At 45.4% G+C, this 14,305-nt stretch overlaps 1 protein-coding gene across 3 annotated transcripts in view; it reads right to left on the bottom strand.

Annotated features, from left to right (window-relative positions):
- Positions 1–14,305, bottom strand: part of PRR5L (proline rich 5 like) — a 94,423-nt gene that overhangs the window by 79,512 nt on the left and 606 nt on the right. Inside the window, exon 1 of one of the 3 annotated variants that reach the window (XM_069091442.1) lies at positions 13,950–14,135. The exons of the other annotated variants lie outside the window; for them this stretch is intronic. The gene's annotated coding sequence lies outside the window, so the exon portion shown is untranslated. Of the gene's footprint in view, positions 1–13,949; positions 14,136–14,305 lie in introns of those variants that run through there. 3 annotated transcript variants of the gene reach the window in all.

The raw sequence follows: 14,305 nt of genomic DNA, 5'->3' as shown, positions 1-14,305 counted from the left end.
GCAGAACTTCCATCTGAATTGAGTCTAAAGACCTCCAGTGAAGAGGGAACCCCACCCCCTTCTGCCCGCTGGATCACCCTGATTACTAGGAAATTCTTCCTTAGATCAAGCCCCAAATTGTCTCTTCAGCTTCAACCCACTGCTTTTACAGCAGCTCTTAATAATCCCCACCCCACACACATGCTATCTGAAGCCCGAGCAAGTCTTTTCTTCTCCTGTTTAACCTGGCACGCTCTTGAGACCCTTCACCCCCCTGGGTGGCCTCCTTTGCACTGCCTTCCCATTTATCAATGTCCCTCCATGACTGCACCCAATCCTCCAGATGTGCTTCAGTCAGGTGGAAGGCCAGCAGGCCCGCCAGAACCGAGGATGCCAGCAGGGACTGCTGGGGACCGGTGCCAAAGCTTCTCCTGAAGAGACTGGGCTGCCTGAGAGAGACAAGATGACAGTGACATGGCAGTGTAGAAGAACTTCTGAGGATGTGGCAGGCTGAGGTAAGCAGCAGGTTGTGACACGGTCTAAAGCAGTTTAGCTCAGACTAACGCTGAATAACCTTAGGGGCCTTTTGTGAGGTTTTGGAAAATGCTTTCTTGCACTCCTACCATAAAGACAACAAAAGCCCCAATCCCCTTCAGGTTTTCATCTTGTGAGCACACAAAACGCTACCTGACCTACTCCAGTCTCAGAAAACCACAGAGCAAAGTCCAGACGAGTCTGTTTGGCTCCAGCGTTGGCCAGAAATGGAACCACAAATGCATACAGTGAAGCCCTGAGGTCTGTGGGTGTCAAAAAGAGGGAGAAGGACTTAAAGAAAGTTCTGTGAAGACTGAAATCATCGGAAACATAAGAGGCAGGGGGCCATGCGGGCATCAGAGCATGGGGAGGGGGGAGGATGTGTGTGAAAAAAATTACAGTCATTTCTTATTTCTTCACATTGGGATCCTGTGGGGTATAAAGGGAAAGGCTATTAACACAAGAGTCAGGAGATTCGGAGCCAGCCCCAACACTACGACAAAGGAACTGTGTGGTCTGCTCACCTGACCTCAGTTACCTCATCTGTAAAATGAGGGGGCTCAAGTGAAAAGAGGGGAAGGTCTCCAAGGAGTCTCCCTCCACAATTCTAGGAATGGAAATCCAGAAGGGAAATTGTAGACACCAATGGCCCTCAAATGAATGAGAGCATCCATTTCCCGATGCCTGGCACCTTCCCTGGCTGTCCACCATCCCTGAAATTCTCTCCCATCTCGTCTCTGTCTTCTGGGATCCTTAAGGTCCCAGCTAAAAGCCCAGCTTATATAAATAGTCTTTCCCAATCCTTGCCTAATGCTAGTGTGACTTTCCTCTGCGAATTACTTCCTCTTCATCCTGTCTATATCTTGTTCTTACTTGGCTGTTTGCCCTCTGTCTCCCCCATTAGGCTGAGAGCCCCAGGAGGGCAGGGATTGTCTTTTGTCTTTTTTTGTATTCCCAGGGCCTAGCACATGATACCTACAGAGACTAGACTTTGATTTAATTGGTATAGGAACTCCCAAGTAGGAAATTCCCTCCACCAGAGCCTGTTGGCAACTACTCAGCACTGTATAGTCTTCGGGAGCAGCCTACAGCACTACCTTAAATGACTTGCCCAGGGTCATAGACCAGTATGCATCAGAAGTGGGATGTGAACCCATCTCGTCCTAGTTTAGAGGCCAACTCTTTAGCTACTTAATAAAAAAATACTTGTTGACTGAGTAAATGATCCCACATTCTAGACTTAGCATCTCTGGGTTTAAATTCCTCATATGTAAAATGTAGATGAGGGAAAGGGGAAAGTCATCAGAAGATAAAGAGCTGATCTTAGAGATGAGAAAACCCAGGTTCAAGTTCTGCCTGAAACATATTGGTTGTATAAACCTAGGGGCCTCGAGGACAGATGTAGCCCTCTAGGTCCTCAAGTGCTGCCTTCTGACTAAATCCAAACTTCATAGAACAAATCCTTTTATTAAGGGGTTTGTTACAAATCACTTTTTAGTGTCCCAGGTAACTCCCAAAATGGTACCCCATTTGTAAATCTGCATCTGTAGAGTGACTCAGCTCACTGAGAAATCCCTAAATGGGTGATATCATGGTTTTGGACAAAAAAAAATGAGGAGGTAAGACACGAGAGTCTCCAAGGCCCCTTCTAGCTCTAACATGCTGCCATTCTATGAGGTAATGGTATGCAGAGATGGGAAATGGTGGTCCACTTGCCTTTGTGCCCATGTCTACAAACCAAACAACCTGGAGGGCCCATTTCTCTGTACTGACCCGTCTCCAACTATCTCAGATCACAAGAATAAAAATCTACCCCATCCCAACAATGGACAACTCATACTGGAAACAGCCAACTTGAAGCACTTCTTCTAGGGGTGTGCTGGTAACTGTTTAACAACCAGATCTTCAAAAAACAAAAACAAAAAAATCCCAAACTTTTACATTTACTCTGTCTTCATGGTTAACATTTTCTCCATTGCTTTCTTAATGCTAAACCAGCAATAGAATAATAAATCCAAGTCCTGATTTGTAGTAATTTGCCCATTGAAGAGGCAGTAAATGCCCCCACTAGAAATTTAACATGCATGGGCCCTTCCTCAACAGCATTAACCTGTCAGAAATACAAAGAAATTCATGAGGGGAACAGGGAGGAAAGAAGGTGAGTCTGAACTACGGGACTCTGTATCTGGGAGCTGTTCAAGGGCAATAAAATCTAGCCCTGGGTGGGTCATTTTGTTTGTTTAAATGAGGTGCAAAGATCCCATTATTATCCTACCACTGGTGCACAAATCTGATTAACATACACACAGCCCACTTCAGAGAGTCGGATCTTGGAGGAAGGTCAAAAGTCATTTAGCCCCACTTCCAAGAACAGAGGTTTTTTCTGAGCTGAAAGAGTGTATGAGAGCACACACACACACACACACACACACACACACACATACACACACAGTCAGGAGAAAAACATTTGACCACTAAAACTCTCCAGATGATGACAGACAGTGAACAAGTGGTATTTCTCTAAAGTCACAGAACTTAATCCAATTTAGGTAATCAACAGCCTTTTCTGCACCAAAACCCTCCCCTCCGGCCCCAAAATTAAACTTGGAAATCCAGGATATTTGGATTCCAAGCTGTCAGGGTAAAGGGGAAGAAAGGAGAAGGGGGACAGAAGATTAAATGATTCATATTCTCAAAGGACCCTGTTCAATTATAATTTTAAAAGCTGTACAGCACTGGTGACCTTCACTTATCTGGCCTGGAGTACTGAAATTAGAGGCAGCTAGGCAGCACCAATAGTGGACAGAATGCCAAGACTAGAGCCAGGGAGACAGATCTTCACGAGTTCGAATTCCACGTTAGACACTTAAAAGCTGTATGGTCCTGGGCAACTCATTTCACCCTGCTTGCTGCAGTTTCCTCATCTGTAAGATGAGCCAGAAAAGGAAATGACAAACCACTCCAGTATCTTTGCCAAGAAGACCCCAAATGGGGTCACAAAGAGTCGGACACCACTGAACAACAACACTAAATCAGGGCCCAGTCTATCATAGCTTTGGGAAGGGTCTTGGGGCTGAGGTGCTCTGATACGTCCATTTATTCATTCACTGGGCTGGTCTGTTTGATGGCCAAACTTCTGCTCTCCTGCCCCATGGAATGGCCGAATTCTAGGGCCGAGAGCATCTTTGGGCGCTATTTTGTCCAACTCATACCTGGAAAGGAATCCCCTCTACAACGTACCCAACAAGTTTCCTCATCCAGTCTTTGCCTGAAGGTTTAATAAGAAGGGAAACCCACCCCCTTCGGAGGCAGCCCATTCTTCTTCCCGATAGTACTAAATTATTAGGCAGTATCTTTCCTTATGTCAAACCTAACACTGCCCCTACACCTCGACCTGGCTCCAGATTCTCTCTATTGGGGTCAAACAGGACCTGTCTAATCCCTCTTCCCCTCTCGATGGTCCTTCAGATCCAGGAGCCCAGCGACAGGCCCCTGAGTCTTCTCCAGGCTAACCCTCCCGAGTTCCTTGGGCCCATCCTCTTATGACTTAGACTCACGGCCCTTCACACAACCAGTGTTTCTCTAGACCTCCCAGTACCTTGAGGGCCCCTCCTCTGTCACATTCTTGTTTCAAGCACTAAGTTACCACCAGGAATGTTCAGAATTCAATTGAATTAAACAAACATTTATTAAGTCATTTATTTATGAGATCCCCAAAGCACTATGCTAGGTGCCGAATAATGCCAGTCAATCCGTGACTCCTCCTCTAGCTTCCTCCCAAAACTGGGGTTAGGAATTAGCAAGGGAGGCAGCTGCCTAGGGCATAACATACTGGCAGGGAACAGCAAGGAGCAAATTTTAAAGATTTTTTTTAAAAAAAATGCATACATTTTTAATGCCAGAAATTCTACTTTCTACCCTATAGAAAGTGGTGCAGTGAAAAGAACTCAAGATCTGAGTCAGAGGGCCTGGGTTCAAATCCTGACTCTTCGACTTAATTCCGGTGCAAGTTTAGGTGAGTTATTTTACTTGCCTCTGGATGTCAGTTTCCTCATCTGTAAAATGGGGGAGCTGGACGAAACGACCTCTAAGGCCCTTTCCAAAATCAATGACCTGTACATACCAATTTTCCCTGTATAGGTCCTATATGTATGTAATTGTTTACATGGTGCAGGAACTTGTCTTTCCTTTTCTTTTCACCCCCAGCAGATAGCATAGGGCCTGGCACACGGAATGCATTTAATAAATGTTTGTTGACCGACTTGGCTGTGTTTAAATCTTTGTTCCAACACATACTAGCTGTCCTGGGAAAGACCTGTAAACCTGAATTTTTCCAGTCTCCTTCTCTGAAAAATGGAGAAAACCATTATCCATAGGAACTATGTAGAAGTCGTCTGGTCAACTGAATAAGGTCAATGGACGACTCTTCAGAATGATCTCCCATGTATGCGTTTTGGACATCTCCACTGGAACACATCTGGGGCTGGAGTCATACCTCCCTGATGGTGTGTGAAAGGCCTTTTTTCCCTTAGCCTTGTCAGCTCACTGACGACATAATGAGAATGAATGAAAGAAACTACTCCCCAATTAATAAATTTTCAAAGGATGCAAAAAGGCAACTTCCTGAGGAAGAAATTCTAGCTATTAATAACCACAGGAAAAAAATGCTCTAAACCATGAATAATTGGAGAAATGAAAATGAAGGCAACTCTGAAGTCCCACTTCATACACCCATCAGACTGACAAAAGCTTACAAAAATGGAAAATGACAAATGGGAGAGGGGCCGAGGGGAAAACAGGCACTATATATTAACGTACTGTTGGTGAAGTTGTGAACTGATCCAGCAATTCTAGAAGGAAATTTGGAATTATGCCCCAAAAGTTATTAAACTGTGACTAATCTCTGAAACATAGATACCACTACTAAGTCTATACACTCTAAAGATTAAAAAAAAGGAAAAGAACATAAATGTACAAAAATAATTATCGTAGCTCTTTTTATGGTGGCAAAGTATTGGAAACTAAGGAGATTCCCTCCATTGATGGATGGCTGAACAAGTTATGGTATATGAACGTGATGAAGTATTACTGTGCTATAAGAAACAATGAAGGGAATGGTTTCAGAGAAACTTTGGGAGACTTGTATGAAACCATGCAAAGTCTATACAAACAACCCCGTAAGACTTTATAACTCCATTGAACAATGATGACCAGCCACAATTCCAGAAGATCCATGACTGATCCCTCCACCAGCTCCTCTAGGCGATGGGCTCAGAATGAACATTAAAGTATGGGTTTGTTTTTTTTGTTGTTGCCATTGTTGTTTTAACGTGAATAATGCAGGAATTTGTTTCATTTGATTATATATAATTATAACAGGTTTTGTTTTTCTTGCATTTTCCATGGGTGGAAGAGGGGGATGTGGGAGGGTGAAAATTGGGAAATAAAAAAAGAAAGAAAGCAAAAAGTCAAGGGGGGAGGAGGACAAGGATGAATGAGTCAGGGCATTTGGAAAAGACAGACAGATTAAGTCAAAGCTAGAGGGAATGAGAGCCACACCCTGGACTTGGCCTTCAGCACTGAGAACAGAGATTAGGACTTGGGTCCCCAGGACAGGGTATGATGCTTTTTTTTCCCCTATAGCCTTCTCCAGGCCACCCTTCAGCCTGAGAGGTGGCATCTGTGAGGGCTGTGGGAGACCCCTTCCTCCGTGTCCCCTCCAGGGATGAAGCCAATGACGTGGTCACTGCACTGCCTTCTGTGGGTGGCCAGCTCTGTACATGACCTGGCTCTCAACTTCGGGGCCTGGTTCTCACTGATGTCCTCCTTCTTCCAAAGGCCATGTCCAGGGTGTGGTCCAGATCCACACCGGCCAAGGCTCAATCAAACACCAATCATCACCACCATTCTGACCAACCAGAATTTACACTGCTTCCAAGTTTCCATAGTGCTAATGTCCACCTTCTCTTCTGAACTCCACAAGCATCCTATCCCAGTGGCTGTCTTTCAGTGGGTTGACTCTTCGTGCCCCCATTTGGGGCTTTCTTGGCAAAAATACTGGGGAGGCTTGCCACTTCCTTCTCCATGGGATTAAGGCAAACAGAGGTTAAGTGACTGGTCCACAGTCATACACTGCTAAGTGTCTCAGGCTGGATATGAGGAAAATGTATCTTCCTGACTCCAGGCCTGGCACCCTATGCACTGCATCACCCAGCTGCTTTCCATCCCAACTAAAACCCCACCTTCTACGGGAAGCCTTCCCTCAGCCCTCTTAATTCCAGTGTTGCCCCTCTTTTAAATAGTTCCTATTTATCCTGTATATGGCTTGGGTGTATGTGTGGGGTTTGTGTGTGTGTATATATATATATACATACATACATACATGTACGGTGTGTCTGTGTGTGCGGAGAGAGACAGAGAGAAAGCTATTATGAGGAAAATACTGGGGGAGCCTTAAAGTGTCAAGTTGAAGTGTATACTGTCAGAGTGCCTGCCATGGACAGCAAGGGGCCACAATTCTTAGCCTTGCCCTCAGCCCCAGACAAATGTTTGGGTCTTCTTTCAAACCCCATCTTTGCTCTTTCTAGCTCCCAGGTCATAGGACCATAACTTTAGAGAGGAAAGGTACATTAGTGTCCAAGAACTGAAGAAACTACTGCCCAAAGAGGAGGAATGACTTGTCTGAGGTCACACATCCAGTGGCTGAGCCAGAATTCAAACCCAGGTCCTCTGACTCGAAATCCAGTGTCCTTTCCACACTACTTGATCTCTCTCACATGTCTGCTAGCAAGGACTTTCTGTGCATGAGACTGAGTTGAAAATCAAAGCAAAAGTCCTTGGCTCTGCATGAAATCTTGGAGTGGACATTCAATGGCATTGAACTGACTTAGGTCAATCTGAGTCAGCATTTGGTATCTGCCTCCCTCCGGCTCCTGAGACAAGCCCCCTCACTCCTCTGTCTCCTCAGGCTGCCCAATGAGGGACTCCATCCAGGGAGATGAATGCCTAGGGTACCTTACACAGTAAACTCTCTTCTGAGCCTCACAACAATCCTTCCAAGATGGGCACTACGGGCCTTATCTAAACTTTACAGATGAGGAACCTGAGGCTTAGGAAGGGTCTCAGTTCTCTTCTAGCTCTAGGCCTTCTATCTATAGCTAGCCAATGATATAAAGTATTACATAAACGTGAGTTGCCACTACTTTTCCTATCAAGGCATAAAAAACATTAAGAGATGAGTATGGTTGGACAAAAGGCAGTCCCTTTACACAGTCTCAATAAAAAATGCACTTTCTTTTCTTAAAATCTGAAGATATCCTCCCAAATTCCCCTAGCTATTATCTCTGCAAATAGACCTGAGGGCCGCTTCAGTTCTAAACCCGTGTTCCTATGACCCTTACAAACCAAAATTGTTCCCTGCCCTACCCCCAATCTCCTTCAAACTCCTATGACCCTAGTTCCCAGAGCTCAGACTTGGGAGAGAAATGAATTCACACTGAGGTGTCAGCAGCTGAAGACAGCTTAAGGTGTAGCCTCTAAGGAAGGTCACAGCTACCTTTTAGAAGAGGGTTGCCCAGAGAGACGAGTGAGAAGAATGAAAGCTCCAGGAGCAGGATGTCAGGGAAAGGCAGATTTTCACCTTTCCAAAGGCCCCTCAAAAATCAACCAACACCCGTATTTATTAAGAACATGCCTAACTCTGTGCTAGGCAACCTGCTGGTACAAATGAAGTCCCTACAGCTGGGCTACCACATGGTTTCCCATCCACCCCCTCTCTCACATACAATTAAACTTCCCTGTACCCACAGAGAAGTGACCTGTAACTATCACCTCATCTATTAACCCAGTCTGGAAGAGTGATGTGCCCAAGGTCTTCCAGCTAGCAAACTTGGGTACAGGGTAGCACTTATTAATAATAAAATAAATAATTTTTTATAAAATTTTAAAAAATAAAATAAATATTTTTATAAAATAAAATTAAAAAACAAATTTTAACAACTGTATTTCAATGTTTGATTTTCTTTGTTATTCTATGTATCTTATGCATTTAAAAATTCTGAGAAGAGATCCACAGGCTTTACCCAAATTGCCAATGAAGTCCATGATATACAAAAAAGTTAAGAACCCCTGCTATGCATTCTAGACAGCAATTTGGAACTACGTCCAAAGGGTTATAGAACTGTGAATACTGTTTGACCCAGTAATACCACTAACTAGGTCTGTATCCCACAGAGATTTAAAAAAGGGGGGGAAGGAATTATTTATACAAAATTATACAAAAATATACAATATACAAAATTATTCAAAAATATTTCTAGCAGCTCTTTTTGTGGTGGTAAAGAATTGGAAATTGAGGGGATGCCCATCAATTGGGGAATGGCTGAACAAGTTGCAGTATGTGATTGTAATGGGATACCATTATGATATAAGAAATGATGAGCAAGTTGATTTCAGAAAAACCTGTAAAGACTTACATGAACTGATGCAGAGTGAAACGAGCAGGACCAGAACACTCTACATAGTAACAGCAATACTGTACAATCATCAACAGTGAATGACTTAGCTATTCTCAGAAATACAATGATCCAAGACAATTCCAAAGGACTCATGAAGAAAAATGCTATCTACCTCCAAAGAAAGAACATAAAACCTGAATGCAGATCAAAGTACATTATTTTTCACTTTATGTTTGTGGCTTTGTTTTTTTTTTTTTGGTCTGTGTCTTCTTTCACAACATGACTAATATGGAAATATGTTTTATATGACTACACATGTATAACCTATATCAAATTGTTTACTGTCTCAGGGAAGGGGAGAGAGAAAGAGTTAAATTTGGAACTTGAAATTTAAAAACATAAATGTTAAAAATTGTTTTTACATGTAACTGGGAAAAATTTATATATATATATAAATATATACATGTGTATATATATATACATACACACATACACACACACACACATATATATATATATATATATATATATATATACACATACACATACGGGTGTATTTTTTTAAATAAAAGAAATTAATAGAAAAAAAATTCCTGGTGGAGTGGGCTTAGAGTGTTGGACCTAGAGTTGGAAAGACCTGCATCTGCTACATACTTACTAGCTATAAGTGGCCAATGGGCCACTCACTCACAGTTTCTAAGCATTAGTTTCCTCATCTGGAAAATGAGCAGATTGGTCTGGATGGCCTTTAAAAGTTTCTTCTAACTCTAAACCAGTGTTCCTATGAACTCAAGTCTCCTGACACCAAATTCTGTACATTTTCTTTCCACTAACCCAACCTTTTTTTTTCTTTCCCAGAAGTTTCCATAAAGTGAAAGGTCATTGGAAGAAGATCCAAAGTAGGTTCTTTCCCCTCTCTTAGGGGAAAATAAAACAATAAAAAAACAAAAAATCTCTCAGGGCATTATGAGGTTATACCAGACCACAAAAACATATGGAAACACATACAGACTTGAAAAAGTCAGGGTGGCTAGGTGGTGCAGTAAAAAGAGCTCTGGCCCTGGAATCAGGAGGACCTGAGTTCAAATCTGAACTCAGACACTTAACACTTACTGGCTGTGTTAACCCCAACTGCCCTGCCTTCCACACTACAAAAATAAAGCAAAAAAAAAAAAAGATGCATATTTGAAAAAGTCAATGTGGACAGTTATGAAAAAAAAAGTTCCAGAAATCCACAAACTTCTCATTTTGATCGGATCTTCTAAAGATATACATATAGATGCCAGCTTCTTTACTTAATCAGAGCTGTCCAAGGGTAAAATGCGCTGCCTTGGAGATCGGGGTTACTAAGCCTCACTCTTCAATTGTCTTCAAGTCAAGTCTGGTTGGGAAGATCACTGGTTCCACTGGAGACCACCTAACCTTCCTGGGTCTCAAGTTTCCTCACTTGTAAAATGAAATATAAGTAACCCCCAAGGTCCTCTCTAGCTATAAATCTATGACCTTATGACTTTTTAAAAATCTATATTGCTACGTTTTGTTTTCATGACAAATATTTACATCCATTATCCAGCGTGCTGGGGGTGGGGGCTGATTCTTTGGGGAGTATTAGTTTGACTAGATGACTGCTAAGGTCTATTACAATCCAGAGGCTATGAAAACCTGATCACTTCATGGATACCCTTGAAATGTTAAAACAATCAGATGAAGGTCTCCAGTCTCTTGGGTAGATAGGTGCTCTATGAAGCATATGCCAAAACAGAAAATGCAGAATTTGCAGCCAAAGCAAATGAAGGTGACGGTGGCCAAGGCCCTGACCCCTTTGAGCCTCAGTTTCCTCATCTGTATAACAAGGGAACTGAGCTAAATGACTTCTAAGGTCCCCTCAGCTTCAGTAGGTATTAGATTGAGAGCTGGAGGAGATAAGAAACAGTAATGACTTAACCTTTCTATGTTGTTTTGAGGATTTATAAATGTTTTCCTCAAAACAACCCTGTGAAATAGGTAAGGCAAACTGGTTCTCAGAGAGTTTCATCGGAAGGAAGTATGGAATGATGGGGAGGACACTGGTCCTAATCATGGCTAGCATTTCCACAGGGCTTTCAGGTCTGCAATGTGCTTTGTCATTCCTCATAAAAATCCTTCAAGACAGATAGTATGATGAGTGAACCAAGGCAAAGAGGGGTTGAGTGACTTATCCAGGGTCAAACAACTAGTAAGGCAGGATTCAAACTCAGTTCTTTTCACCTCCAGGTCCAGCCACTCAGGCAGCTTTGACAGCTAGTTGGCCCAACTCATCCCTCAGCAAACTTTGAGAGCTGTTACCCGGCAGAGGGGTTGTACTTATCCCGCCTGGCCTCCCCAAAACTCTCGGAATTATTATATCTGATGCTCCCTATTTTACCGACCAGGAGACCAAAGCTCAGCATTGTCATGACTTGCCCATGTCCTAATCTGGTAAGCATCTGAAGCAGAATCCTAATAAGAATGTGGATAAAAATGGAAACTTAATACAATGTATTTTAGGCCCCTGATGATCATAGCCTTCAAAGGTAACGTTGAAATAGTACAATTCATTGGTTCATGTCACAGGGCCAGGGACTCAATCTGAGCTCCTCCATTACCTGTACCCGTCAGCAGACTACTTCAAATTTGGACCCCCTGTAAAGAACAAGGAACCAATGAAAATATTATGGTTCCAGCTCCATCTCTGCCTAGCTCTAGTCTACAATGGCTGACCAGTTCTGTCTGAAAAATGTCCAACTCTTCATGACCCCATTTGGGGTTTTCTCGGCAGAGTTACTGGAGTGGTTTGCCATTTCCTTCTCCAGCTTACTTTAGAGAGGAGGAATTGAAGCAAATGGGGTTGTCACTTACCCAGAGTCACACTGCCAGCGAGTGTCTGAGGCCAGATCTGAACTCAGGAAGATGTCTTCCTGATGCCCAGCCCAGTGCTCAATCAGTCACTGTGCCACCTCACTTAAGAAATACACGAGGACAAAATCTAAACCAGAAAGCACAAACGAACAGGTCCAGTGGGAGACAAGGTGGGTTTTTCTCAAGCACACAGAAAAGAAGGCATCTGGGGAGACAGGAAGGGAAAGAGAACCTCCTTCTCTCCGGCCAGCTCATTTTTGATGGAGGGTAATCAGAGCTTCTCTGAAAGTTCTAAATTGGGTTCTCCTTGCCTTCTGCCCTGACCCACTACTTTGCAGAGTGAAAAGGAGCTGCCTTCACCTAGGAAGAGGAATTTACCAGTTCTCTACAGCACTGTGTGAAATGTAGCAGCATCTGGGAAATAAATGTCATTCCTGCCCCAAATGGTGGTGAGGATTGCCACCAACCAGGGTCAACCCACTAGTCTTGGGATTCTTAAGTTTTGCTAAGTGAGGGCTCTCCTGGGGAGGCCAGAGAATTTAAAGAACTCCAACGATCAAAGGCTACTGCAACAGCCATTGTGTCCACGTTATTCAGGTCCCTTACCCTGCTTTGCTGGCCCTTTCCCAAGGCCCACAGAAATTCTGTTTATTTTCTTCCAAATACAAATTGGGTACTGCCAGTTTGCCTGACTTCACTTGGGCCTGATTCTTCTGATTAACTGAGGAAGGAAAAACTAGAAACAGCTTGGTGTAATGGGAAGATTTGGCCATCAAAGGTCTGGGTTCAAATTCTGACTCTGTCCTTGGAAGGTCTGTGTGGCCTTGAGAAAGTCCCTCCCTGGGTTCTGTTTTCTCTTCTATAAAATGGGGGGGCTTGGTCTAGATGACCTCTAGTCCTCCTTCCTGCTCTAAATCTACCAACAAATAAATGTTCTGGAGCAGAACGCCAGCAGATCTCTATGTTAGAATTTTAAGAAAGGCATTGTCTTCTGGGCCTCAGTTTCCCTCACTGATCAATGATTCTCTAGGGCCCCTTCTCCCTCTGGCTTTCCACGTTCCCATCCTGGGCTTTGCCAGGGCTGGCACCCAGCTGGTCAGAGGTGCCAGCTGCAGGCGTGGGCTCCTGAAAGCCACCCTGATGCCCCCACCGCCCATGTGGTTCTCCCCGCAGACAGCACAGAGAACTTGCATTTAGTCATACGGACAAGTAGGGGTAATTGAAACCTTGCTGCACCGCAGGATTGCAGAGCCTTCTATAAATACTCTCCCTACTTGTTGCTGACAAACACAAAAGGAGGCTCCGGGCTCGGAGAGGGAGATGTCATATGACTGGGAGGCGAGAGCCTCAATTAATTAACCTCGTTTTTTATGACGTTCCTCTGGTAGACCCAGACTGACGGAATTCCGCCCCGCACGGGTCCTTCCCCGGAGGCCCACTTTGCATGTGGACAATATAAACAACAGAGGCGGGACAGGGGCCGGGGCACGGAAGAGGAACCCCGGTGCAACCTGAAGCTGCCTGAGCCCCTCGAGGCGGTGCAATGGGAAAAGCATCTGGATTCAGAGGATGCGGGTTCAGATTCGCCCTGAGCTTCCAATCTGAGAAACGATGAGCTCTGAGCGCTGTTGCACGCTCTAAGTCCAGGCTCCCAGAGCCCCGTCTGGAGGAAGGGCAGAAGGCTTCAAGGGACGTGCCCCCAGCCACCGGGGGGCTCCCCAAGTGCGCGCCAGGGCAAGGTATAGGGAAAGACCCCGAGTCTGGGGGAGGGTCGTCCCGGAAAGGCGCTGGCTCCCCCTCCCACGCCTCTCCTTTCAGATCCGCTTCTTCAAAAACAGAAGACCACAAAAACCCTCGCGCACTCTCACCCGGGAAAGGGAGCCGCTAGGGAGGTTTGTCCCCGGGCAGCCCCGGAGCGCCCCCCGAGGCGGTAAACAAGGGAGCCCCCCCCCCCCCACTGCCTCCAGCCTGGAGTCTGCCCGAGCAGAAGCCCCGGGGGGCTGCTCACGCCCCCACGCCGGGCTGGAGCGTAGTCCGTTTGCAGAGCAGGCTTTGTCCTGGGACCTCACTCCTGGCCCCAAACGGAGGGCGGCTCCCACTCACCCCCTCTCTGGGCCACCTGGGTCCTGCGTGGAGTCGCGGGGAGGAAGTGAGCCCGGCTCCCTGGCTTTCCAGCAGGCACGGAGGGAGGCGGACAAGTGTGCAGGCTTCCCGGCAGCTCGCTGCTCGCTCAGCCGCGATCTGCTGCCCTGCCCTGCCCAGCCCTGCCCAGCCCGGCCAGCCGGCCAGCCCCTCACATCACACCCATAGGACAACGGGCCGGGGGCCAGCCCGCGGCCGTCTGCCGTCCCGCTCCAGGGCGCAGCCAGCGCGCAGCCCAGACTCCTGCATCGCGGGGCTCCGCAGCCTCCACCTCACCCTTTTCTGGGGTGTGCAAAGCTGAAGTTTCTCTCCACCCC

Source organism: Petaurus breviceps, unplaced genomic scaffold (genome assembly GCF_028583685.1).
Source record: "Petaurus breviceps papuanus isolate PSGF00001 unplaced genomic scaffold, PetGlider_PUasm1.0 188, whole genome shotgun sequence".
Taxonomy (NCBI): Eukaryota; Metazoa; Chordata; class Mammalia; order Diprotodontia; family Petauridae; genus Petaurus; species Petaurus breviceps.
The sequence above is the reverse complement of the archived record's forward strand: the minus strand, read 5'-3'. Positions and strand labels throughout refer to the sequence as shown.